At 40.3% G+C, this 25,937-nt stretch overlaps 1 long non-coding RNA gene across 6 annotated transcripts in view; it reads right to left on the reverse strand.

Annotated features, from left to right (window-relative positions):
- Positions 1-25,937, reverse strand: part of LOC144579427 (uncharacterized) — a 65,647-nt gene that overhangs the window by 27,862 nt on the left and 11,848 nt on the right. For 3 of the 6 annotated variants that reach the window (XR_013526901.1, XR_013526905.1, XR_013526906.1), the window contains exons 4-6: positions 13,297-13,518; positions 8,292-8,430; positions 6,990-7,090 (exon numbers count right to left, since the gene is read on the reverse strand). This is a non-coding gene — a long non-coding RNA (uncharacterized LOC144579427). Of the gene's footprint in view, positions 1-6,989; positions 7,091-8,291; positions 8,431-13,296; positions 13,519-16,151; positions 16,408-25,937 lie in introns of all 6 variants that reach the window. The other 3 variants (XR_013526902.1, XR_013526904.1, XR_013526903.1) reach the window with 2 other exon arrangements.

Below are 25,937 nucleotides of genomic sequence, written 5' to 3' on the forward strand. Positions count from 1 at the left end.
GGTCCATTCAGGGTTTTGACTTCTTCCTAGTTTAGGCTTGGGAGGACGCAAGTGTCCAGGAATTTATCCATTTCTTTTAGGTTTACTAGTTTATGTACATAGAGTTGTTTGTAATAATCTCTGATGCTGGCTTGAATTTCTGTGGTGGTATCCTCTTTATCATTTTTTATTGCATCTATTTGATTATTCTCTGTTTTTTTTTTAATTAATCTGGCTAGTGGTCTGTCTATTTTGTTGATCTTTTCAAAAATCCAGCTCCTGGATTTATTGATTTTTTTAAGGGTTTTTTTTTTGTGTGTGTGTCTCTATCTCCTTCAGTTCTGCTCTGATCTTAGTTATTTCTTGTATTTTGCTAGGTTTTGAGTTTTTTGATCTTGCTCCTCTAGCTCTTTCAATTTTGATGATAGGGTGTCAATTTTAGATCTCTACTTGCTTCTCATGTGGGCATTTATTGCTATATATTTTCCTCTAGAGACTGCTTTAAATGTGTTCCAGAGATTCTGGTATGTTGTGTTTTCGTTCTCATTGGTTTCAAAGAACATCTTTATTTCTGCCTTCATTTCATTGTTTATCCAGTCAACATTCAAGAGTTCTTGAATATATGACAAATTTATTTTTAAGAGATTCCTTCTAGGTAAGGTCTACTTATTTTCCAATTTGACATATGAGTAACTGTCACACTTATGCTTCTCTCTACCATCCCTATGGTGGAGTCCATCCACCACTGGAGTTGCATTAATTATATTATTATTTTTGGTTGTCTTACTTGTGTATTTTGTATAGTTTAAATATCACATGGACACCTTTATTAGTTAGCTTGTTACATATAATGTGTTGATGGGCTATGCTCTGTGAATTTTGAAGAAATTGAGGTGCTTACACTACTGTGCACCACTGAATCTTAACCTCCACTTCTCAATTTTCATTAGTAATATTATTTCATAGTATCATGGTTTTTAACATTTATTTTCTGTTTTGTAATGATCATTTCCCTATTTAGCCTTAGTTCTGTATGTAAATTGGTTCAATGCTTACAAGCTATCTTTTTACCCTGGCTTTTTCATTTGTCTCCTAAAAGACTAATTTATTAAACATGGTATTATTCCCTAATTCTTGTATATTTGACCATAATTTTGTGGCATTTACTCTTGAGTGACATCTTTGCTGGAATAAATTCATAGTTACATTTTCTTTCCTTGAGGACTTTGTGGACATTTGTCAACTCTCTTCTAATATTGAATATTGTGTGGAGAAGTGTAAGGCAAAGCTGATTCTCCTGCCCACTGACTCCATGAATATATATGTATACACGTCCACATAAATATCTCCTATAATATTTTATGTGTGTGTGTGTTCTTTACTTTTAAAGTCTAGCAAATTTAGCATATGTATTAGGGCTGATCACACTTTACTGTTTTCCCTTTAGATGCAATCTAAAAAAGTGAAAATAGATCAGCAAAATGAAATAGCATAGAGTTTTGAAAAGATTCAACATAAATGAAAGATACAGAAGACAAAGACCAACACATACATAATTAAACACATACAAAATTAATGTGCTTTCAAAAAGAGACTAGAAAAATGTAACAAAATATTCAAAGTTGTAGTAAAAGAAAACTTTACTGCATTGAAGGAACATTTGAATGTGGAGATTTAAAAACTTTCCAGACTTACTTATTCCTGTGTTTCACAATAGTCTATTGTTTTGTTTCTAATTTTATTTTTGTAACACATTTGTTTTTCTCTGAGATAGGCTAGATGACTTTTTAGCTTTTAATGTTGCCAAATCACTCCTTCTGTGTATGTTTTATTTTTCTTCTTTGAGCTTTTATAAAATTACAGCTTTATATACATTTATTGTTGCTTTGCATGATTCATAATTTTCTAATGCTTTGTTGCAGGTTTTCAGGCATGAATTATTTACCTGCTTTTTTGTTTTTCATGTTTGTTTCATTATTTTATTATTTGGCACCCTTAAATGGGCCCTGTGTGACTCCCTTTTATATTATTACTCCTTTTTTAATGAAGGCTAGCTGCCTAATGAAATCTCAACAGGCCCCAGCTGCCCACCACAATGACAAATTCAGGAATACATCTTTGTACTAGTTTCCCTTCCTACCTATTTCCTCCTCCCCCTTTCCTTATGCCTGTCCCCAAACTAACTTCCCAAATTAAACCACCTGAATGCAAATTTTTCTCTTAGGCTTTCATTTCCTCATCAGCCTTTTGTTGTAGGCGTTGGGCAGTGTATGGGGAAGGGATCAGAGAAATAAGCTGGGTCAGAAGCCATCTTGGATTTGGATGGATGGTCTCTAAATAATTCCTCACCAACACTCTGCCCAGAGGGAATGGATTTGCCTCAGGTTAGCAGGAAGTCCTCCTGTCTCAGGTTGAAGGTCTGTACATTTCTTGCAATGATCAACAGTTATTAACTCTGCTTGATTGGCATCATCAAATTCAGGGCTACTTTTTTCTTTTCACCCCCTACCCTATCCCAGTAAGAGCCTACTTTTTGCAGAAATTGTGTGTGTGTTAACACCTCATGGAGCAATCTCTGACTAATAGAAGCAGAAGCTGATGGATAAATGCCCTCTTCCATTCCTCAGGCACACGAATTCCAAAGCACATTCTATATGGCTCCTGAGAAAGTCTTAACAGGCCCCAGTTGCCCATAACAATGACCAATTCAGGGATATGTCTTTGTACTAGTTTCCCTTCCTATCCATTTATTATTTCCCTGTTTCCTATACCTGTCCCCTGGAGTAACTTCCCAAATTAAGCCACCTGAATGCAAACTTTTCTCTTAGGTTTCCATTGTTTTCAGACAGCAGCTCTTCTCTAAGAGTGTGGTTTGAGGTTTTGGCTGTTTTCTTTTTTCATTAAAAATATAGTTTTATTTTTCCAATCCAGTCTATTATCAATGGGCATTTTGGTTGATTCCAGGTCTTTGCTATTGTAAACAGTGCTGCAATGAACATTCGTGTACATGTGTCCTTATAGTAGAACGATTTACAGTCTTTTGGATATATACCCAGTAATGGGATTGCTGGGTCAAATGGAATTTCTATTTCTAAGGCCTTGAGGAATCGCCACACTGTCTTCCACAATGGTTGAACTAATTTACACTCCCACCAACAGTGTAAAAGTGTTCCTTTTTCTCCACATCCTCTCCAGCATCTGTTGTCTCAGCAATCAGAAATGATGAGTTTGTGTCATTTGTAGGGACACGGATGAATCTGGAGAACATCATCCTCAGCAAACTGACACAAGAACAGAAAATGAAACACCGCATATTCTCACTCATAGGTGGGTGATGAAAAATGAGAACACATGGACACAGAAAGGGGAGTACTAAACACTGGGGTCTATTGGGGGGAAAAGGGGAGGGCCAGTGGGAGGGGGAGGTGGGGAGGGATAGCCTGGGGAGAAATGCCAAATGTGGGTGAAGGGGAGAAGCAAAGCAAAGCACACTGCCATGTGTGTTCCTACGCAACTGTCTTGCATGCTTTGCTCATGAACCCCAAAACCTAAAATCCAATAAAAAATTAAAAAAAATATATATACATATATAGTTTTATTTTCTGTTCTCATTTTCCCTATTGTTTGTATTTGGTTAATTTTTTTACTTTTACTTTTATTTTCAGTCTCTGGCAATTGTATTTGGTTTAAGAGGGAGAAGCAGACATGCTGATGCCTCCATGTTTTAATTATTATTGCCTTAAAAATCTTGGCCAACTTGTAGCTCTCTGAATTCTCTATCTGTAAGGAAGCAAATCAAGTCCTGTGCCTTCTAGATTGACATGCCTTAAACCAGCCTGCAACGTTTTCTTCTTCTTCTGTGGTGTCTTTATGAAATCCCTGAGCATACAAAAGCAACATTTATAAGCAATTCAAGTCATTGCTAAATCACCACATTTAAAAGTCATGTATTCCTTTCTCTGTCTCTGTCTTTCTCATACACAAATGAAACAGAATGCACACTAAAACAGAAATGAAAACGGAATGCACACTAACACACTAATGGCAAATGGAAACTCAGTCACCATTTTCATTTGTAGTCTCCCCTTGAGTATCACCCAAGGTCAAAGACATAGCTGACTTGAAGGTGTTTTTCTTTTATGAAATCAGGCTTTGACCTTTCAAAACATTTGAATTATTTTTACCCAGGCATTTGCATCAGGAGGCATGAATGGCTTTTCTATAGTCCAGAGCAGAATTGGCTCTAGTCCTGCTCTGACCTGTCTCTGGGAAGCATATTTTCTGGCCAGCTACACCTTGCTCTGCCACCTACCCTCACCATAGCATTTGTGAACCAACTCCTGGCCCAGGTTTCAGCCCCTCTATGGGTAGAAAGCAAGTGTTGGGACTCTTGTAAACATCCACTACCCTGTGGTGTAGGGAAAAAATCTTTGCCTCCGTGGGTAGGAAATGGCTTAGTTTGGGACTTCTTAGGTAAGGGGTGATCACAAGTTCTTCAGCTACCCAGTTTGGAAACCACCAACTCCATGTGTCTAGGGTATGCTGAGATCTCAGGTTATAAAGAGACAACTGTCTGGATCTTCCGTTTTATGCTTTAAGTGGGGAAGACTAAGAAGGCCTGTCGTCATGGGCAGTGGTTGCCCTTGTCACATAGTGCACAGATAAGTCTTAGAAGAGATGATTCTCCACCTACATCTCATCAGCTTTGTTCCTGTCTTTGCTTCTTCTGCACCCCATGGAAGGCTAGGTGGATAAGAAGCTACAACTGGGACCTTTTCTGTAGCTGTGTCAGCCCTTCCAGCATATAGGTTGAGGCCTGTGTCAATACTTGGTATTTGCCCTGTGTGGAAATATATTCCTTAGGTCTCTAGCACACCTGACATTCTCTAAAAGGGTCAGGGGTATGTATCTGGATGCCATGGCCTCTGTGGGGGTGAAATCTATATTCAATATCCTGGGGACTGGTGGGTATGGTGATTAGGGGTGGTAGTCTGGGTTGGACTGCCTGGGTTAAAATTCTGGCTCCACCACTTGCTTCCTGTGCAATGTGTAAATTACTTCTTCCCATGTCTGTTTCCTTTTCAGTAAGATGAGAATAACATTAATAATGCTACCTCATAGGATTGTTGTAAGTTAAATGAGATAATCTATGCCTAAAACACAGTGACTGGCATGTGGTATGTGCTCCATAAATTTTAGCTTTTCTTATTATTATCGATCATTATGATGATCTAAGTGCAGAGTAATTGTGTGTGTGTGTGTGTGTGTGTGTGTGTGTGTGAGAGAGAGAGAGAGAGAGAGAGAGAGAGAGAGAGAGAGAGAGAAACTGATTATTTACACCCTAACATGGGAGCTAAGGCAGTATTTGAAGGCACCTTGCTGAGGCAGGACAGAGGCCAATGGAGAGGCTTCTGTAGAAATGAGGCTTGAGATGTTAGGAAAATGAGATGGAGAATCAGAGAGCTGTACACTCAGACCCATATATTGCCAAAAACTTCAACACTGCCCACCTGTTTGTATGATTTATAAGGGAACTGAAGTCTTTATTTTCACTGCTGTCTCCCCTACCTGCCCTGCACACCTGCCTTTGCAGTCTGAGAGCTGTATGTGTGCATGCATGTGTGTGCACACCCTTGAGGAGTGGGACTGGAAGCAGTGAATGGATGATTGTGAACAACCCTATCAAATCTCTAACAGGGATTTCCCCCAAGGCTGGTGGACAGAGAACAAAAGGACAACAATAAGGGAGGGTGGGTGGAGGCAAGGTGTACTTGGACTTCAGTTTTGTGACCAGTTATAAACTGGAAACACCATAGACTTCATTCATTCCATCTCCCCAGCAGGAGCAGATTGAGGGTATTGGTCTCAACCTGTTGCAGATGTCTACTCAGCATCTCAAATGGCAATGGAGTAATTTCCTTCCTCCCCTCCCCTCCCCTCCCCTCCCCTCCCCTCCCCTCCCCTCCCCTCCCCTCCCCTCCCCTCCCCTCCCCTCTCCTCCCCTCCTTTCTTTCTCTCCTTCTTTCTTGACAAGGTCTTGCTCTGTCAGGATAATGACTTACTGCTCTCTTGACCTCCCAGGCTCAAGCAATCCTCCCACCTCAGCCTCCCGAGTAGCTGAGATTCCAGGTATGCACCACTACACCTATACCTTGCTAATTTGGTTAATTTTTTTGCAGAGATAAGGGTCTCACTATGTTGCCTAGGCTGGTCTCAAACTCCTGGGTTCAAGCAATCGTCCTGTCTTGGCTTCCCAAAGTGCTAGGATTACAGGCAGAGTCACCATGTTCGGCCTCAGTTTCAAGCAGGAAACTTTTTCTGAGGAGAACAGTAAAAAGGTGGAGAAAGAGTTGTGCCATTGCGGAGGAAGTTGGGCTGGTATTGAGTCTGAAGTATCCAATATTGGTCTCCACCTTGATCATCTTCACCTCCCTTGTCCAGGGCACTTGTCCCTGCCACATTCTTCTGTGTAAGGTGCTGCCTTGCTGGGTTTTGGGGGGCAAACTTTTACCCTCACTGTGACTGCTGGGTGTTGGTTGTCCTCAATAGATTGCCACAGAGGCGTGGCTGCCTCCACCTGACTAACATCCAACACTGAGGCCCACAGACTTCTCCTTGGGTTATTACCCATTTTCCACGTGGTCTCTTAATCAATTCCCACTCAGTTATTGGATCCCAGCCAAATAACATTTCTAATGAAAGCCTCCCTGCCCCTCAGACTAGTGAAGGCCTCTGTGGTATACACTCTCCTATCACTCTGCATTCTCTTTCCTGGCATTTATCACCATAGTAATCAATTATTTGTGTCACACATAGTCTATTTACCCCATAGGGTCATAAATGTCATGAGGGTAGGTACTCTGTTGACCCCTGAGGTGTCCTGAAGACCTAAACACAGTGCCTGATTCAAAATACATACTCAATGAACACATATTTACTAAATAACTGAAAGAGCCCCTTTGGGATGATCTTCCAAAACAGGGTTTTGATATGAGATATGAGAGTCTCACTGTGTTGCTCAGGCTGGTCTTGAATGACTGGGCTCAACCAATCCTCCTGTCTCATCCAGGAGTTGCAGTTTTAGGAATACATGTGAGCTGCTTTCATATGCCTGTAAGACAAGCATGGAGGGGTGGTTTTAACTACTTAAGTCACCAATTGATATTAATTAAATCTAATTAAATATCATACTGATAGACCACACCAGCAATATACCCATCAACCAACTCACCTGTTATGGTTTTAAAATTCTGCCTAAAACTTCCTAAGACTGATGGTTAAATAGAATCACAATCAGGCAAAATGGAGCCATGAAAACACGTTTTTTTATTAGCCACAACAGGGAGCATACAGATGAAAATACTCCTGAGGTTGGAATTCCATGTTTTCCAGACTTTCTCAGACATCCTGTAAATGCCTGAATCACAGAAAAAAAGATGTGTATATTGTGGCCTCCCAGTTGGTGTTTCTGCCTTCATTCTCTTCCTCAATTGTACTTATAGTCTCTCCTCATTAATTCCCGCGTTGTATTAATTTCCTACTGCTGCTCTAACAATGTACCTTATGGCTAAAAACAATAGAAATTTATTCTCTCATGGCTCTAAAGGTCAAAAAGTTCAAAATCAGTTTCCCTGGGCCAAAATCAAGATATCAGAAATGCTGTCCTCCTACCAGAGGCTCTAGGAGACAATCTGGTTTTTTGTCTTTTCCAGTTTCTAGATGCTACTCACATTCTTTGGCTCATGGTGCCTTTCTATTTTCAAAGCCAGCAATGACTAATCATGTCTTTATCATGCACATCACTATGACACTGGCTCTTCTTTCTCCCTCTTCCACATTTGAATGAACCTTGTGATTACATTGGGACCAGCCAGATAACCAAAGATAATTTACTTATTTTAAGATAAATCAAATGGCAATATTAATTCCATTTGCAACTCCAATTCCCCTCTGCCATGTGACATAACATATCCATAGGTTTCAGGGATTAGCATGTGGACATCTTTAGGTGACTATTATTCTGCCTACTATATCAATTTAAGCCTCACTTGTTCTGAAAATAAAATTGTTAAACTTAAAATTTTAAAAATCCATGGATGTGTTAAATGAAATATTAAACACCATTGAAGCTAGAGTAAGGTAATTTGAAGATGTGCTTGAAAAAATTGTATCTGTGAATTGTGGATAAAGAAGTAAAAAATTATACACATCACATGAGGGTCAAGTAAAAAGTTCTAATGACTATCTAATAGGGACTCCAGAAGGAGATAACAGAGTGAACTGGAGAGAGGTAACATTCCAGTTAGACTAACCCTCAAATTCAGGAAATCCAATGATCCCAAGCATAAATCAGAAGTATTCATCATCTCGACACATCAAAGTGTAGATAATCTGCTTTCTCTCTTTTAGATCCTTTTTTTCCTTTTTCTTTCTTTTTCTGTTTTTGGTGTTCTACGAAATGAAGGAACAACAATTAGACTGACAACTAACTTCTCAGCAGCAACAATGGAAGCCAGAAGAAAGTGGAAAGCTCTGTGTATTCAGAAAGAAAATAATTGTCCACCTAGAACTATGTACTCAGAAAAAAACTGCCTTTCAATAATGAGAGATAAGTAGGCATTTCTAGACAAGCATAAACTAAGAGAATATACTCTATCTCTCATTAAAAGAAGTTTGAAGTGATATTCTTAAGGAAGATGAGAATTGATTCTAGAAGGTAGATCTGAGGTAGACAGAATGATGAGTAAATAAACTGATTGATGTGTAGGTAAATATAAGTAATCATTGGTGTATGAAATAATACAATAATATCTAATTTATTGAGTCAGGAAACAAAACAAGATAGAACTAAAATATTTTACAGTAATAGAATTGGGATGGGAAGAAGAGGTCATCTATGAATGATAGTTAAATTATTTTTATCTTACTTGATGAGGCAGCTCAAACCTGAAATTTCAGGATCTCAGCTGCACCTGCTACTGCCTCCAGGTGGCACGGAAGCCCATCTTCTCCAATTCCCAGACAGCCCTCAGTTTTCACCTGTCTCCTCAATAACAAATGCTATTGACTTAGTTTGATGACCTCATGCCTTCATAGTTTCTCCTCTGAGTCTCCTCAAAATACCATTTCTGAAGAGAGAAAGCTGTTGGTTCTCTTTGCTTGGTAACTGTGAGGATAGAATTCTTATACCCTGGGGGAAACTATGGGTGTCAAACTTCAAGGTAGGTCCAGGAATGAACTTCGCATGGTCAGAAAGACTATACCAAGGAGGTTCCAGAGAATAGGCCACTTCCTTTCCTATGTTTGTATAGCACCTGGTTTGTGAAGCAGCCAATGAGCTCATACTTTCAAATACTCAATGGCTTGACTGCTGAGCCCCATCTCTGTTCCTCTTTCCACCAAAGGGGCCTCTCCTGGACTCAAAGGCCATTTTCCTGGCAATGGTGCTGCTGTCACTACATTCTCCTTCTCATGATCTGCTCCCTCGGTGCACATCCACTGTCCTGACTGCTGCTGGAAGGAGTCTCTTGGCTGCTACCCAATATGAGGCTCCTGGAGAGATAGATGGTCATTTCCAAGCCACAGTTGCCTTTTCCCAACATTCCTATTGCCACATTCCCCAGGGGAACACATTTTACTTCCAGGTAGGCTCTCTGTTCTTGGGGGCAGTAAAAGGGCTTGGTCCCTCCAAGCAGGCCAGCCATTTTGTTCCACTCATCTCTTTGGTAAGCTAGCATGACAATGATTTTCTATTTTTCTTTTCTCTGTGGGTATCAATGTCAGTAGGTTGGGTTGGGTCTGCTCCTTGGAGCCAGTCATTACAGATTTGATGAGGAGTAGGCAGCAGGTTCCTTAAGGCCCTGTGGCTGAACTCAATTTTACCAGGGAGCCCTGTGCAGAGGAAGCCAGTAGCAGATTCTGGTCCTTATTAAATGATGCTACTTCCCATTTGTGTGCTGAATCCAGCATCCTAGAGGGAGAGGAGCAGAGGACAGCAGCATGGGGAGTAAATGCTGCTGAACCCATTCAGAATTCAGGCTTTGAAGTCAGAAATCCTGGCCCCTTCCCTGTGAGGTGTACAGCTATGAGCAAGATATTTAACTTCTCTAAGTGTCAGTTCCTCCTGACTTTGAAAACCAACATTAGTGTTGTTGTAAATGAGTTACAGTGTATCCAATGCTCAGTACTTTGTATGACTCATTATTAGGATTCCCAAAATCAGACTTCGTACTGTTTTAGCCAATATTTACAGTAATCAGTCTTCTATGAATCAATCCACGTGGGTTTATCTTTTCCTTCAACTATTACTGAGAAAATTTAGGTTCTGAATCCAGAGGCACTGATGATAAGAAAAATAGGAGTTGAGAAAGTAATGGGGGCGAGGCTTCTACCAGACCCAGAAACGCTAGCAGAATTTCAAGGAGTAGGAAAAAGAAGATGGCCATTCCAGGCAGCAGAAACATTGTGTGCAAAGGTGTGGAGGCAGGAACGGCTGCTCGGGCCCATGAACAGACCTCTCTGACTCAGAGGAAGGGCTGAGAGACAGAATTGGATGGCAAGCATGAGGCTGGCTTAGGCAGAGGTCTGAAAACCAGGCAGCAGAGTGCAAGCCCTCTGCAAGGGCTACACAACAAACAATAGAAGGTTTCAGAGCGAAGGAAAGATAAAGAGCAGATGCTGCCATTGCCTTGTCCATATCTCCTTGTCCTACTGAACTTCAAAGTTTTCTGGTTGCGGGAGTGCGTTAGCCCAGAAGTGCCAGAGCGCTAATACCCACACATGATTCTCAACTAGTGAGGGATGTGGTTGGGTGATAAATACCCAGCTTCCTCACCCCATTGGAGGGACCATTTTGAGGCACGTCTCAGAGTCTCTCTGGGGTCCCCAACAGAATGGAGCCCTCAGTGCCCACGGTTGTTATTTACTCTTTGTCACTCCTTTTATTGGCTTCTCTCCCTTCCCTGTCTCACTTCCCCACTTCTTTACTCACTTCCTGGAATCATCTCTCAAATGAACAGCTTGCATCCAAATGCTTGTCTTGAGTCTGCTTTGGGGGAACCCAAATTAAGACAATGAATGTGCATTTGGAAACAATTTGCCTGGTGGTGTTTATAGGAGGGACAGGAAGACCTGCTTGTATAAAATGGTTTGGATTTGTCCCAACAGATGGTCTCCTGTTGACTGTCCTCTTTGTCTCAAGAAAACCATGAAAAGTAAACTCCAAGTATTTATTTTATGAGGAAGTGCAGTAAGACAACAACAGAGTGAGTTCCAGTTCCAAACCAAGAAATATGTGTGAGATGTTGCTGGGAAGGCCCCAGAATCTCTCTTTCTCTCTCTGCTCCCTTTCCTGTTCAGAGAAAATTCATCCATCTGGAATTTATGCCATGCCATGAGCCCTGCACTGAGCTCAGGGTATAAATCCTTGTCTCTAAGGGTTCATGATCCCCAGTCTAGACTGATGCCAGCAACTTATTCATGGCAAAAACTCTGCCAGGCTAGAGTTCTTTGCAGGCTCTTAAGGCCTTCGGCATTCTGAGGTAAAAAGTCAGTGGCTTCTCAGGCTTCTCAGGGTGTCCCATGGTGGAGGGAGGAGAATGCAAATACACACAACAGAGTTTACTTAATTTCTCTTTGGTGGGATAGTCCTCCTGCCCCACTCCATCAGAGCTCTTTGTGGTACACAGGGAGTCCCTTACTGAAGTTTGGGGATGAGAGATGGCCCACATCATGCTGCCCAGATGGGTTCCTGAGCACCCCAGCCAGAAGGTAGCAAGAAGGAGAGGGCCAATGGAAATTTTCAGGAGGAGCAGAGGGAGTGGGGAAAGACAAGCCTTCCAAAAAAAATGTACTTTGTATATCAAACTCTTCTTGTATCTAGGAGGTGTGAACCTCTCCTTAGCAGTCTCTAATGAGTGCCTGGTTTCACCTGTGAGAATGAGAATCCATGGTTCACACACACAACACCCACGCTTCTCACATGGGTTCCAGTTAGGAAAGATGTGCACTTCTCATGTCACTGCAAACAGGGGCTGCTTCTTCCTGAGTCTTCTAATCCCCTCTTCTCATTTCTCAGTCTTGCCCAGGCCAGGGAAAGTGCTCTCTTTGTGCACCCAGAGCACATTGCATGGCCTTCCATTCCAGCTTGTTGTCACTCTATAACTGCCTGTTCATGCTCTCCACTCATCCAAGTCCCTTTGAAATCAGAAACTGCACCAGTCAGCTATTGCTGCAAGAATGCTGCATAACAAATCACCCCCTGAAGTTCAGTGCTTAAAACAAGCATTTTTTTGGTCCCAGTTTTATAGGTCAGCTAGAATTGAATTCAAACTATAGGTCAAATCCAGGTCTGTTCCACATGTCTCCCATCCTCCTCAGACCAGTGGCTACCTGGAGCATGCTCTTCTCTTAGTGAATGGCAGGGGCTAAAGAGGAGCCCACCCATACAGGCACTCCTGAAGCTTCTGTTTACACCACACCCACTCACATCCTGTTGACCAAGCAGGTCTCATGGCCATGCCCCAAGTCAGGGAGTCAATGAAGTACCCGATACCCAAGGTAGAGGGGAGGAGAGTAAGGATGAACTGAAAAGTAATCCAACCCCTCACAGGGGCCATGGAGTGTGTATTTTGGAAGCCCCAGTGTTTTGCATGAGACTTGCCATGAGGTAGGTATTTAGTAAATAATGAATGAATGAATGAATGAATGAATGAAGACAAGCAACAGTTGTGTTCTCAGGTAATAAGGATGTGGTAGTTCACAGAATCATCTCACAGAGTGATGGTATTAAATGAAAATATGAGTCGAGTCTAGAATGTGGATTCCCACTTCTATAGTCACTATAGCTTTGCCAAGTTAACCTATTTGAGCTTCAATGGGAATAATACTTGCTTGATTAGGTTATTGTGAAAATTAAATGAGACCACTATGTAAAACACCTAGCTCCATGTCTGGAATTTCATAAGCACTTGTAAATATTAGCTATTGTTATTGTGACTGCTACTATCTTGTGTTCTGCCAGTCAAGGGAAAAAATAAACTAAGTTACTGTCAATTAAATGGAGGAGCTGCTGGTCTTGGCATTAATAGTTCCAACCTAACTCAGGTGTGACAATAGTCCTAATTGGCTCTTTAACAATCTAGACCTAGGAATTGTTGGGTGGCGGTGTCAGAGAAGAAGAATAAGCATAATAATGGATGATGTGCAAGGGCCCGGATTCTCTCTCTCCTATTTCTGGATATGGGGGGTGGGCAGGCAGGGAAGACGTTGCCTAAGGACATCATGGACACACCCTCTGTCCCAACACCTGGTGCTAACCTGCAGGGGGCAACAGCATGGGTCTCTTGGGGCAGCTTGATTAGAGACCATCCATCCCTGGAGTAGATGTGAAGATAGGGTGATGATCCTCATCGTGTGCCAGGTGGTCCAGGTGAGTACTGGGCAAGATGACATTTCTGAGCCCCTGGCTGGGTTCCATCCATGTTTTCAAGTGGTGAGGGCACCCTGTGCCTGTGGAAAATCCTGCTGGAAAGGTGTCATCTGGAGAAGGTAAGGAACAAAGACCAGGGATGAGCTCCCCTCCCAGTATGGTAGAGTTAGGCGGGTCCTGCCTGGCAGCTAGCAGGGCAGACTGGGCTGCTGCTGTATCCATAGAAGACCATGCTCCTCAACCAGGCTGGTGTGGCATGTGTGGATAGAGGGTAAAGCCAGGTACACTAGGGTAGAGGTGGCTTCCTTCTGCCACACCCCCAGGGAAGAGGGGTAATACAGGCAATAGACATGATTCTGCCTCTGCCCCTTATGAGCTACATGACAAGGGGCAATATTTTTCCTTTTCCTGGGTCCAGTGCCCTCATCTGTTAGCTGGGGAGCTTGGGCCCCATTCTTTCTACTCAGCAGCTATTAACTGAGTACCCCTGATGAGCCAGTTGCTGTTCTAAGACCCTGGAGATACACCTGTGAAGAGAACAAAGGTTTTCAATGAATATTAGATTTGGCTCTATGTAACAGAAACCCTAAAGAACAGTGTCTTAAACAAGGTAGCGATTTATTTATTTTTGTCACATACAGCAAGTCTGAAGACATGCAGATCAGAGCTGGTGTGGTGACTCCACAGCCACCAGGAACCCAGGCTTCTTTTATTTCTCTGGTATAATATTCTTTTTAAAAATGTATAATTTCGTGCAGTGGCTCATGCCTGTAATCCCAGCACTTTGGGAGGCTGAGGCGGGCGGATCACAAGGTCAGGAGATCGAGACCATCCTGGCCAACATGGTGAAACCCCGTCTCTACTAAAAAAAAAGCAAAACAAAAATTAGCTGGGCATGGTGGTGCGTGCCTGTAATTCCAGCTACTCAGGAGGCTGAGACAGGAGAATTGCTTGAACCCCGGAAGCGGAGGTTGCGGTGAGCCTAGATTGCGCCATTGCACTCCAGCCTGGCTCCTGGCGACAGAGCAAGACTCTGTCTCAAAAAAAAATATATATATATATATATATGCATATATATATAAAATTTCAACTTTTATTTTAGATTCGAGGATATATGTGTAGGTTTGTTACATGGATATATGGTGTGATACTAAAGTTTGGGGTACAATTGAACCTGTCACCCAGGAAGTGAGCATAGTACCAACAGTTAGTTTTTGAGCCCTTGGCCTAATTTTTCCCTCCCCCATCTAGTATTCCCCAGTGTCTATTGTTGCCATCTTTATGTCCATGAGTACCCAGTGTTTAGCTGCTTTATAAGTGAGAAGATGTGATATTTGGTTTTCCATTCCTGCATTAATTTACTTGGGATAATGGCCTCCAGCTGCATCAATGTTGCTGCAAAGGACATAATTTGATTCTTTTTTATGGCTGCATAGTGCTCCATGTTGTATATGTACCACATTTTCTTTATCTAATCCACCCTTGATGGACACCTAGTTTATTCCATGTCTTTGCCATTGTAAATGGTGCTGTGACGAACAAATGAGTGCACATGTTTTTTTGGTAGAATGACTTATTTTCTTTTGGCAATATACCCAGTAATGGGATTGCCGAGTCATATGGTAGTTCTGAGTTCTTATACACATCTCCAAACTGCTTTCTACAGCAGCTGAACTGATTCACATTTCTACCAACAGGGTCCAAGCATTCCCATTTTCCCATAGCCTCACCGACATCTGTTGTTTTTTGACTTTCAAACAATAGCCATTCTGAGTGGTGTGGGGTAGTGTCTCATTGCGGTTTTGATTTGCATTTTTCTGGTAGTGATGTTGAGCATTTTTTCATATGTTTGTTGACCACTTGTATGTCTTCTTTTGATGAGTTCATATTGTTTGCCCCCTTTTAATGGAGTTATTTATTTTTTGCTTGTTGAATTAAGTTTCTTATACATTCTGAATATTAGATTTTTGTCAGATGCATAGCATGTGAATATTTTCTCCCTTTCTCTAGGTTGTCTGTTTACTATGTTGACAGTTTTGTTTTGTTTTTGCTGTGCAGAAGCTATTTAGTTTAATTAGGTCCCACTTGTCAATTATTGTTTTTGTTGCAATTGCATTTGAGGACTTAGTCATAAATTCTTTCCCAAGGCCAAAGTTCAGAATGGTGCTTTTTAGGTTTTCTTCTAGGATTTTTATAGTGAGGTTTTACATTTAAATCTTTAATCAATTTTGAGTTAAATTTTGTTTTTTAATTATTACTTTTATTTTTTATAGTTCAGCTGGTTTCACATCAATTGGGTTAAATTTTATGTATGGTGAATGGTAGGGTTCCAGTTTCATTCTTCCACATACAGCTAGCCAGTTATCCCAGCACCATTAATTCAATAGAGAGTCTTTTCTCCATTGCTTATTTTGTCAGCTTTGTCAAAGATCAGATAGCTGTAGGTGTGTGGCTTTATTTCTGGGTTTTCTCTTCTGTCCCATTGGTATATGTATCTGTTTTTGTACCAGTACCATGAGTATGGATTGCTTTTCCATTTGTGTCATCATGATTCCTTTGAGCAGTGTTTTGTAGTTCTCCTTAAAGAGAGTTTTCACCTCTTTGGTTACATGTATTCCTAGGTGTTTTGTGTGTGTGTCTGACTTTTCTAACTGACATTGTAGTCTTGATTTGGCTCTCAGCTTGAATGTTATTGGTGTTTAGAAATGCTACTGATTTTTTTGCTGAGCATGATGGCTCATACCTGTAATCCCAGCACTTTGGGAGGATGAAGCTGGTGGGTTGCTTGAGTTCAGGAGTTCGAGACAAGTCTGGGCAACATAGCAAAACCTCATCTCTACAAAAATTTTTTTAAAAATTAGTTGAGTGTGGTTGCACATGCTGGTAGTTCCAGGTACTTGGGAGGCTGAGACAGGAGGATCACTTGAGCCCATGTGGCAGAACTTGCAGTGAGTCGAGATCATACCACTGCACTTCAGCCTGGGTGACAGAGTGAGACCCTGCCAAAAAAAAAAAAGAAGATGACTTCCCTTCTGTAGCTCACCACTCCCTTAAAAAATGCTATTGATTTTTGTACATTGATTTTATATCCTGAAACCTCAGTGAAGTCATTCAACGATTCCAGGAGCCTTTTGATGTAGTCTTTACGGTTTTCTAAGTATAGAATTTTATCATCAGTCAAGATAGAGAGTTCAACTTAGTTTAACTTCTTCTTTTCCTATTTAGTTGCCTTCTGTTTCTTTCTCTTGCCTGATTGCTCTGGCTAGTACTTCCTGATATGCCATTCTTAGTATGGGACCCCCATCTTCCAGGTCACCTCATGGTCCCAAGGTGGTTAATGCAATTCTAGCCATTGCATTACATATCAGGCAGTGGGAGGAATGAACAGAAAAGGGCAAAAAGAGAGCCCCTTTCAGCTAAGAGATTTCCAGGAAGCCCACAGAATGATTTTCACTTGCATCGAATTGGCCACTTATCAGCAAGGCAGGCTGGAAAGTGTAGATTTAAAGCTAGGTATATTGCCACACCATCACTACAGGGGTTCTGTTTATAAGGAGGACAGGGAGAATAAATAAGATCCAGAACTCTGCACCACAACAGATTAGTTTCTTGTTCTCATGTTCCAGTTGATGTTCCAGCAGGGAAAGTTAGTAACTGATAAGAAAATAAATAAATTAAAATATGACTTCAGACGGCAATAAGCTTCATCAAGAAAACAGAATATTGTGATGAGATATAGAAGGTTATGGAGCCCAGTGTGGATTGGGAGGCTGGGAGACCTTCCAGAGAAGAACGCGTCCTAAAAAGTCTTCTAATTCTAACACTCTGTGATTTGGGATCAAAGAACAAAATAATAAAGGGGTTTTCAATGAGGAAACTATGTTTTCTTTCCCCAAACTCTTAATTCCTCTTGTTACCTTCAACTCCATCAGAAATGAAATATGTATCAGATTCTTTCAACTACAAGAATTAGAAAACCTAATTCAAAGTGGCTTAGGTTTTAAGGAAAACATGCCGTCTCACAGAGCTAGAAGTCTAGAAATAAGCGTGGGCTTAAGAGTTAATTAATTCAGGGTCCCTGTGATATCAAGGACTTGGACTCTTTCTTGGTTCTGTCATGCTCAAGGTTTGACTCTATCATCTGGCGACAGAAAGATGTCTGCAGCCAGCCAGCACTGGGACTTGCAACTGCCTAACATGCTAAGCTCCCTGGGTGGGGGAAGGGTGGCACCTATTTCTACAGCTCCAGGCTGCACTCTTCCCCTGCTGGATCCAGGGAGGCTGGATGGCTTGGTCCCAAGACTTGTCCCCACCGTCCAACACACCAGCTGTTGCAGTCTGTGGTCAGAGCACCTCTGTAGGCCCAATGCTGACCCATCCTTCCTCAGTGGGCAGGCTTCCCTGAAGGATCTCCAGTTACTCCAGCCAGACGCTCAGGGACAGAATTTGGATCTCCCTAGGCCTGAGCCCCTAGGGGAAGGCGTGGTTGCAGACTCTGTGGACCAGCAGACTTAGCCTCTCCTCCTAGTAGTTCTGAGGAATATGGGCAGCCCAGATGAGTGGGTTTCCCCCCAACCATACTCTCTCCACCAAGGGACAAAGTGCTTCATTAAATGGGAACAGCTCCCTATGTCACACAATTGGGTGAGGCCCTCTAACAGGGGGTTGTCAGACACTCTATACAGGAGCAATCCTACTGCCATCAGGTTGGTGTCCCTGAGGTCAGAGGTCTCAGAAGAAGGAGCAGGCACCCATCTTTGCTACTCTGCAGCCTCTTCTGCAGCCTCCTCACATCTCCAGGCATAGGAATGAATCAGATGACTAAGGCCTGAAATGACCCCCAGCAAACTGCAGCAGCCCTACAGAAGAGGGACTTATCTATTGAAAGAAAAACAAACAAACACGCAGAAAGCAACAATGACAGCATCATCATCAACAACAACAAAAAGGCCCCCCACAAAAACTCCATCCAAGGGTCAACAGCCTCAAAGACTGAAACTAGACAAACTCAAGAAGATGAGAAAGAATCAACGAAACAATTCTGAAACCCAAAAGACCAGAGTGCAGAACTGGGCAGAGGATCAGATGGACAAATTGACAGAAGTAGCCTTCAGAAGATGGGTAATAAAAAACTACAATGAGCTAGGGCCAGGCGCACCTGTAATCCCAGCGCTTTGGGAGGCTAAGGCAGGCACATTGTCTGAGGTCAGTAGTTCAAGACCAATCTGACCAACGTGGAAAAATCGCATCTCTATTAAAAATGCAAAATTAGCTGGGCATGGTGGTGCAGGCCTGTAATCCCAGCTACTCGGGAGGCTGTGACAGGAGAATCACTTGAACCTGGGAGGCAGAGTTTGCAGAGCTGAGATCCCCTCATTGCACTCCAGTCTGGGCAACAAGAGTGAAACTCTGTATCAAAAAAGAAAAAAAAAAAAGGCCTACAATGAGCTAAAGGAGCATGTTCTAACCCAATGCAAAGAAGCTAAGAACCTTGATAAAATGTTAGAGGAATTGCTAACTATAATAACCAGTTTAGAGAGGAACATTTATGACCCGATGGAGCTGAAAAACACAACACAAGAACTTTGTGGAGCCTATACAAGTATCAACAGCCAAATCAACCAAGTGGAAAAACGGATATCAGAGTTTGAAGACCACCTTACTGAAATGAAACATGCAGATAAGAATAGAGAAAAAAGAATAAAAAGGAATAAACAAAGCCTCCAAGAAGTAGGGAATGTCATAAAAAGGCCGAACCTATGATTGATTGGAGTACCAGAAGGAGACAGGGAGAATGGAAACAAGCTGGAAAACACATTCCAGGATATTATCCAGGAGAACTTCCCAACTTAGCAAGACAGGCCAACACGCAAATTCAGGAAATACAAAGCATACCGTTAAGATAGTTGATGAGATGATCAACCCTAAACACGTAATCATCTGATTCCCTAAGGTTGAAATGAAGGAAAAACTGTTAAGGGCAGCCAGAGAAAAAGGCAACCTACAAAGGGAAGCCAGTCAGACTAATGGAAGACCTCTCAGCAGAAACTCTATAAGCCAGAAGAGATCGGGGGCCAATTTTCAACATTCTTAAAGAAAAGGATTTCCAACCCAGAATTTCAAATCCAGTCAAACTAAGCTTCATAAATGAAGGAGAAATAAAAGCCTTTCCAGACAAGCAAATGCTGAGGGATTTCATTACCACCAGGCCTGCCCTGCATGAGCTCCTGAAAGAAGCACTAAATATGGAAAGGAAAAACTGGTACCAGCTACTGCAAAAACACACCAAAATATAAAGACCAATGACACTGCAAAGAAACTGCAACTAGTGTACAAAATAACCAAATAGCAGCATGATGGCAGGACCAAATTCACACATAATAATACTAACCTTAAATGGAAATGGGCTAAATTCCCCAGTTAAAAGACACAGACTGGCAAATTGGATAAGGAGTCAAGATGCATCTGTGTGCTGTATTCAGGAGACCCATCTTATGTGCAAAGACACACACGGGCTCAAAATAAAGGGATGGAGGAAAATTTACCAAGCAAATGCAAAACAAACAAACAAACAAAAAGCAGGGGTTGGAATCCTAGTCTCTGACAAAACACACTTTAAACCAAAAACGACAAAAAAAGGGCATTACATAATGGTAAAAAGAACAATTCAAGAGGAAGAGCCAACTATTCTAAATAGAAATGCACCTAATACAGGAGCATCCAGATTAATAAAACAAGTTCTTAGAGACCTATAAAGAGACTTAGACTCCCACACAATAATAGTGGGAGACTTTAATACCCCACTGTCAGTATTAGACAGATGAATGAGACAGAAAATTAACAAGGATATTCAGGACTTGAACTCAGCTCTGGATCAAGCATACGTAGTAGACATCTACAAAACTCTCTACCCCAAATCAACAGAATATACATTCTTCTCAGTGCTACGTGGCACTTATTATAAAATCAACTGCATAATTGAAAGTAAAACACTCCTCAGCAAATGCAAAAGAACTTAAATCATAACAAACAGTCTCTCAGACCACAGTGCACTCAAATTAAAAGTCAGGATTAAGAAACTCACTCAAAATCACACAATTTCATGGAAATTGAAAACCTGCACCTGAGTGACTCCTGGGCAAATAATGAAATTAAGGCAGAGATCAAGAAGTTATTTAAACCCAATGAGAACAAAGAGACAATGCACCACTATCTCTAGGACATAGCTAAAGGAGTAAGAGGGAAATGTATAGGACTAAATGCTCACATAAGAAAGTTAGAAAGATCTCAAATCAACACTCTAACACCACAATTAAAAGAGTAAGAAAGGCAAGAGCCAATGAATCCAAAAGCTAGCAGAAGACAATAACTAAAATTAGAGAAGAATTAAAGGAGATAGAGACACAAAAAAACCTTCCCAAAAATCAATGAATCCAGGAGCTGTTTTTTGAAAAAATTAGCAAAATAGATAGACTGCTAGCTAGACTACTGAAGAAGAGAGAGAAGAATTAAATTGACACAATAAAAAGGGGGTATTGGCACATATACACCCTGGAATACTATGCAGACATAAAAAATGATGCATTCGTGTCCTTTGTAGGGACATGGATGAACCTGGAAACCATCATCCTCAGCAAACTGACACAAGAACAGAAAATCAAACACCACATATTCTCACTCACAGGTGGGTGTTGAACAATGAGAACACATGGACACAGGGAGGGGAGCATTATACACTGAGGTCTGTTGGGGGGAACTAAGGGAGGGACAGCAAGGGGTGGGGAGTTGGGGAGGGATAACATGGGGAGAAATGCCAGATATAGGTGATGGGGAGGAAGGCAGCAAACCACATTGCCATGTATGTACCTATGTAACAATCCTACATGTTCTTCACATGTACCCCAAAACCTAAAATGCAATAAAATATATTTTGAAAAAAATTTTTTAAAGGGGATATCACCACTGACCCCACAGAAATACAAACTACCATCAGAGAATACTAAAAACACCTCTATGCAAATACGCTAGAAAACCTAGAAGAAATGGAAATATTCCTGGATGCATACACCCTACCAAGACTAAACCAGGAATAAGTTGAATCCCTGAATAGACCAATAACAAGGTCTAACATTGAGACAGTAATTAATAGCCTACCAAACAAACAAAAAAAAACCAAGACCAGACAAATTCACAGCTGAATTCTACCAGAAATACAAAGAGGAGGTGGTACCATTCCTTCTGAAACTATTCCTAACAATTGAAAAGGAGGGACTCCTCCCTAACTCATTTTATGAAGTCAGCATCATCCTGATACCAAAACCAGGAAGAGACACAGGAGAAAAAAGAAAACTTCAGGATAATATCCCTAATGAACACTGATGCGAAAATCCTCAGTAAAATACTGGCAAACCAAATCCAACAGCACATCAAAAAACTTATCCACCAGAATCAAGTCGGCTTCATCCCTGGGATGCATAGCTAGTTCAACATATGCAAATCAATAAACATAATCCATCACATAAACAGAACCAAAGACAAAAACCACATGATTATTTCAATAGATGCAGAGAGGGCTTTTGATAACATTCAATATCCCTTCATGTTAAAAACTCTCAATAAACTAAACGGGGTATTTATGGAACATATCTCAAAATAATAAGAGCTGTTTATTATAACCCACAGCCAGTATCATATTGAATGGGCAAAAGCTAGAAGAATTCCCTTTGAAAATGGCTACAAGGCAAGAATGCCCTCTCTCACAAGTTTTATTCAACATAGTATTGAAAGTTCTGGCCAGGGAAATCAGGCGAGAGAAAGAGATAAAGAGTATTCAAATAGGAAGTGATGAAGTCAAGTTGTCTCTGTTTGCAGATGACATGATTTTATATTTAGAAAACCCCATCATCTCAGCCTAAAAACTTCTTAAACTGATAAGCAACTTCAGCAAGGTCTCAGGATACAAAATCAATGTGCAACAATCACATTGGTGTAAAGGCACCAACACAATGATTGTAAGAGAGGACACAAACAAATGGAAAAACATTCCATCCTCATGGATAAGAACAATCAATATTGTGAAAATCACCATACTGTCCAAATTAATTTATAGATTCAGTGCTATTCCCATCAAACATACCATTGATATTCTTCACAGAATTAGAAAAAAACTATTTTAAATTTCAAATGGACTCAAAGAAGACCCCATATAGACAACAGAATTCTAAGAAAAAAAAAAATCAAAGCTGGAGGCATCATGCTACCTGACTTGAAACTATACTACAAGGCTATGGTAACCAAAATAGCATGGCACTGGTATCAAAACAGACATAAAGACCAATGGAGCAGAACAGATACCTCAGAAATAACACCACACATCTACAACCATCTGATCTTCAACAAACCTGACAAGAACAAGCAATGGGGAAAGGATCTCTTATTCAGTGAATGGTGCTGGGAAAACTAGCTAGCTGCTGGGAAAACTAGCTAGCCATATGCAAAAAGCTGAAACTTGACCTTTTCTTTATACCTTATACAAAAATTAACTCAAGATGGATTAAAGACTTAAATGTAAAACCCAAAACCAAAAGAACCCTAGAAGAAAACCTAGGCAATACCATTCAGGACATAGGCATGGGCAAAGACTTCATGACAAAAACTCCAAAAGCAATTGCAACAAATGCCAAAATTGACAAATGGGATCTAATTAAACTAAAAAGCTTCTGCACAGCAAAAGAAACTATCTCAGAGTGAACAGGCAACCTACAGAATGGGAGAAAATTTTTGCAATCTGCCCATCTGACAAATATCTAATATCCAGATTTTACAAGGAACTGAAACATATTTACAAGAAAAAGAAAAACTCCATCAAAAAGCAGGCAAAGGGTATGAACAGACACTTCTCAAAAGAAGACATTTACATAGTCAGCAAACATTAAAAAAAGCTCAACATCATTGATCATCAGAGAAATGCAAATCAAAACCACAATGAGATACCATCTCATGCCAGTCAGAATGGTGATTATTAAAAAGTCAGGAAACAATAGATACCGGTGAGATTGTAATAAAATAGGAATGCTTTAACACTGTTGTTGGGAATATAAATTAGTTCAATCATTGTGGAAGACAGTATGGCAATTCCTCAAGGATCTAGAACCAGAAATGCCATTTGACCCAGCAATCACATTACTGAGTATATACCCAAAGGAATATAAATCATTCTACTATAAAGATATATGCATATGTATATTTACTGCAGCATGATTTGCAATAGCAAAGACACGGAACCAACCCAAATGCCATCAATGAAAGACTGGATAAAGAAAATGTGATACCTATACACCATGGAATAGTATGCAGCCATAAAAAGGAATGAGATAATGTCCTTTGCAGGACATGGATGAAGTTGGAAAACATTATCTTCAGCAAACTAACACAGAAACAGAAAACCAAACACCGCATGTTCTCCCTCATAAGTAGAAGTTGAACATTGAGACCACATGGACACAGAGAGAGGAACAACATACAGAAGGGTCTGTTGCAGGGCTGGGGATGAGGGGAGGGACTTAGAGGATTGGTTAATAGGTGCAGCAAACCACCATGGCAAACGTATACTTATGTAACAAACCTGCAGGTTCTGCACATGTATCCTTTTTTTTGTTTTTGTTTTTTTAGAATAAAGAAAAAAAGAAAGAAAGATGGCTGCAGTCATCCTAACCATCATTCCGTTATGACATTTAAATGGATAAGAAAGACAGTTTCCTGTGTGACTGCTGATCTTGCTTCAAGTTCACTGGTCCTTTCTTCTGCTATCTCAAATCTGTTATTGAACCTTTCTAGTAAAATTTTCATTTCTAATTTTTTTCTTTGACCACTGGGCAATTTAGAAGTGTGTTGTTTAATTTCCACATACTTGGTGATTTCCCAGATATCTTTCTGTTGATAATTTTTAGTTTAATTTGAACTGGTCAGAGAAATTAATTTGTATTAAGTAAATCCTTTTCTATCCATTGAGACTTTTAATAGTCCAAAATATGGCCTATCTTGGAGAATGTCTATGTCCACTTGAAAGGCATATTCTACTGTTGGGGAATGGCATGATCTATCAATATCAATTCAGTCATGTTGTTTGGTAGTATGTCTTCCCTGGCCTCGTGGATTCTGATGAAGAGTGTTTCCCAATAGAATTGTGGGGGACTCTGAAGAGAAGTCTCCCAACATAATTGCGAATTTGTCTATTTCTCTTCTCATTTCTGTCTTTCCTAGATTTACATATTTTGAAACTCTGTTATAGGTAGATATATATGTAGGACTTTCATGATTTCTTGATGATTTCATCATGATTTCTTGATTTGAACCTTTTATAATTTCAAATTTTCCCAGTTTATCTCTGGTATTACTTTAATTGCTAGTACCAAATCCTACTTTGTCTGATATTAACATGGTTATCTAGCTTTCTTATCGGTATTAGAGTTTGTATGGTATCCTATTTTCCATCCTTTAACTTTTAACCCATCTGTGTATGTGTTTTTAAATTCTTATAGATAGCACATAGATAAGTTTTGCTTTTTAAATCTGGTCTAACAATTTCTACCTTTTAACTGGAGCACTTAGCCAATTTACATTCAATGTAATTATCCATATAGTTAGATTTAAGCTACCATCCTGCTGTTGGTTTTCTATTTGTCCCATCTGTTCTTCCTTCTATTTTTTCTCTTTTTCTGACTTCTTGTGGACTATTTTTTAATGTTCTATTATACTGTCATTGGTTTATTAGTTATACCTATTGGGTTTTGTGTTTAAAAAATTTATTTGAGCTCACACAATATACTTTTAACTTATTCCAGTGTACACTGAAATTCTATGAAATCCCTCTATGCATAGTGTAAGAACTTTACCACAGCATACCTCCGTTTTCATCATATCTTTTGTGATACTATTGTCATACATCTGATTTCCACATATCCTACAAATGACACAATATGTTATTAGCATTTTACTCTATACAGTTAATAAAAATGAGAAAAAAACGACTCATATTTATCCACGTATTTACTATTTCTGACATTCTTTATTCCTTTGGGTAGAGGGATGATATGAATTTCCATCTCATATCATTTATTTCTGCCTGAAGAGCTACCCCAACATACTTTTGTAATGCAAGTTTTCTGGTGACAAATTAACTTCCTTGTTTTATAAGAAAAGTACTTTATTTTGCTTTCATTTTTGAAAGATTGGGGCATGGGATATAGAATTCAAGGTTGATGGAGTTTTTTTCCCTTTCAGTATTTCAACCATATTACTCTATTGTCTTTTGTTGTGCACAGCTTTGAAATAGAAGTCTATGAAGTTCATAGCTTTATTCCTCTTGACACAATGTATTTTTCTATTTTGGTTGTTGTAAGATTTTCTTTCAATCATGGATTTTCAAAAAATTGTGATGTGTCTTTGTGTGGTTTTCTTTGTGTTTATTCTGGTTGGTGTTCATTCAATTTCTTGGATCTATGGATTTATAACTTTCATTAAATATGGA

Source organism: Callithrix jacchus, chromosome 15, assembly GCF_049354715.1.
Source record: "Callithrix jacchus isolate 240 chromosome 15, calJac240_pri, whole genome shotgun sequence".
NCBI lineage: Eukaryota > Metazoa > Chordata > Mammalia > Primates > Cebidae > Callithrix > Callithrix jacchus.